The sequence below is a fragment of the Apodemus sylvaticus genome, chromosome 9, assembly GCF_947179515.1.
Source record: "Apodemus sylvaticus chromosome 9, mApoSyl1.1, whole genome shotgun sequence".
Taxonomy (NCBI): domain Eukaryota; kingdom Metazoa; phylum Chordata; class Mammalia; order Rodentia; family Muridae; genus Apodemus; species Apodemus sylvaticus.
In genome coordinates this window covers 107,826,590-107,829,089 of record NC_067480.1, presented here as the reverse complement: position 1 = coordinate 107,829,089, position 2,500 = coordinate 107,826,590, and the positions used below count along the sequence as shown (strand labels likewise).

The 2,500-nt window shown below is 47.8% G+C and overlaps 1 protein-coding gene across 4 annotated transcripts in view; it reads left to right on the top strand.

The window, feature by feature from the left end:
- The window catches only part of Aff3 (ALF transcription elongation factor 3), a 498,796-nt gene that overhangs the window by 457,021 nt on the left and 39,275 nt on the right, over positions 1 to 2,500 (top strand). The gene's annotated exons all lie outside the window — the stretch shown is intronic.

Below are 2,500 nucleotides of genomic sequence, written 5' to 3'. Positions count from 1 at the left end.
AAGCATCAGCTTTTACTGTCTAAAAAAAAAAAAAATTACTGTTCAGCTTCCAGAAATTTCCACATATGCTATAAACATCACTGACTGGAAATAACCTATGACTGGGGTCTCTCCCCCTCAGGGTCATCCCAGGCAATAACCCAGGCAGAGAAGTTTGTCACTTGGGAAGTGTGACCACCCGTAAATCACAGGCCAAAGAGTTTTATGCATCGGGCATGCTTAGAATATTACCTTCCTGCAGTTTGTCACAGATCGGAAGAACTTGGGCTATAAATATTAATAAAACCCCCTTTATTGTGTTTTCTTTGTGAAAATATAAAGGGGGAAATTAGCAACCACCTACAAATAATAATGAAATCTTTTACAGCTGTGATCGGTATCTAAAGGGAAGATTTAGGAGCCTCATATAAAAACATTATAAGGTACCAATAAAAAACATTGCTGTTTCTACTTTCAGTGGAAAGGGGGATATAAACGGTAATTCAGCGCCTGGAGATTCTTGGGTAAGGGTGGAGACCCTGGTCCTTGGTCCTGTGGAGCGGGAAGGGTAGGCTTTGGTTTTTAAATGGTGAATAGAAACAGTTTGCCCTTGAGAAAATAAACAGTTGACATCCCTGCAGATCGGGGGTTGAAAGGCTTTGCTTCCATCCAAGGGGCAAAATCCCTAAATGTGCAGACGCACGCGTGAAAAGTCCGGAAAGTCCAGCGGTGAAGACAGAGCACTTTGTAGAGCATCCACACCCGAAGTCATCCCCGTGCCACACGTGGAAATAGTTACGCTCCTGTCCCAGGCTCACAGAGGGCTCCTCACACCCCTGCCAGGTTTCGTTTTCTATCCTCACAACCTCCATCCTCCTCAGCACCTCTCTGCTCCCCCACCCCCACAAAGCTTTCCCTTCGTCCTAAAATAAGCCTTCTCCCTGGTGTTTTCTCTCCTCCCCACAAAGTCCTCTCCTGTCTGCCTGCCCTCTGTGTGTCTCCGTGTCTGCCTCTATCCATACTCACACAGGGGAGCAAAGGCTTCCGCTGCACTGACCGACACATTTTAACCTGGCTCTTCCCAGAAACCAAGCCCCAATCCCGCCCTCATTATTCACTTACACATTCTGTATTCACTCAATAAACATTTGTTGACTAGCAGCCATAGTATACTAGGAATGTAGCAGTTATCTGACAGAAAATGCCCTGTCTGCCCAGAGCTAACATTTCCATGGGGGTTGTTTGAGACAAAAAAATACAGAAATTAAAGAGAATAAAATCCAGGAGGTAAGTGGACTTTATTAGTGTCCACCTTGTGCTATAATTATTTTTTAGAGCATTCAGAATGTTGAATTATAAAAAAACAAATGACAAGCTAGCGTTACAGCCATTACTATGCCTGGTGTGCACAAAGCCCTGCGCTCCATCCCCATTGTCAGAGAAGGAGGGAGAGCAGAGGAGATGCAGAGGGTACTGGGTCCCTGGACAGTGCAGGAGCTGAGGCAGGGGGTGAACAGAAGCGGGTGTGGCCCATGAAGTGCCTCTTATCCAGGTTCCTCTTTGTGACTTTGCTGGTTAAAATCACAAGTGACAAGTCTTGGTTTCACATTGAAACCCGAATCCTGGGCCTCGTGGGTTTCCTGAAGTTTTTCCTGAGGGCAGCAGGGCACGCTCTAACAGCATCAAACCTGGAATTCTGGGTGATGGATGGACAGAGCCTCTTCTTGCCGGTTCTTTCTGAAAGTCTCAGAGGTCCCTGGCTAAAGAGGGGGAACCTCTGAAGTTTTCAAGTTCTTAGAAAGCATATGAGGTTTCCCCTTCCTTCCCTGTATAGAGAGAAGGCAGACACTGAGTTACGCATTAACACACTACTCAGGGCCCCTTTGCCCTGGCAAGGGACTGCACTGGTTGGAATAAGAGTTGGATTCTTTGAACCTTTTCCTGGAGGTTAATGCAGACTCGGCCTGTGGGAGGAACAGTTTGTAGGTAGGAACAGCATCACAGTCCTAGGTAGCAGCAAGGCTCTGCTTCCCTAAAAGGTGGCTGGCCTGGGCTGCCTGTCACCTCCTCGGTGCACTCCTCAGACCCACTCACACTGCCTCAAAGCCTTGGCCCCTTGCTTCTCCTCCAGACCACCTGATCATAGGAGCTGAAGAAGCAGAAGCGTTCATGTTCCAATGTACAAGTCTTCTTCTACTGCAGCAGTGCTTAGAAAACCTCCCGACTGCATGGAGGCCCCTAAGAACTGTTCTTTATGGGTGTGATCGCTGAAAGCCGCCTCATCGCATGTGAATGACTGCAGCATGGCCGGGCCACGCTGGCAAGCCTGTCCACATGCACACCGCCGTGAATCTCCCCTGGGCTGGCCTGGGCTGGACTGTTCTCGGCTTCGGTTTTTTTTTTTTTGTTTTTTTGTTTGTTTGTTTCAGTTGATTTTTCTCCTAGGGGCTTTTCTGGCATTGAACATAGTTCACGCCAGTGCTTCTCAGGGCTGGAAGCTGCCTTTCCATGCTGTTGCTAC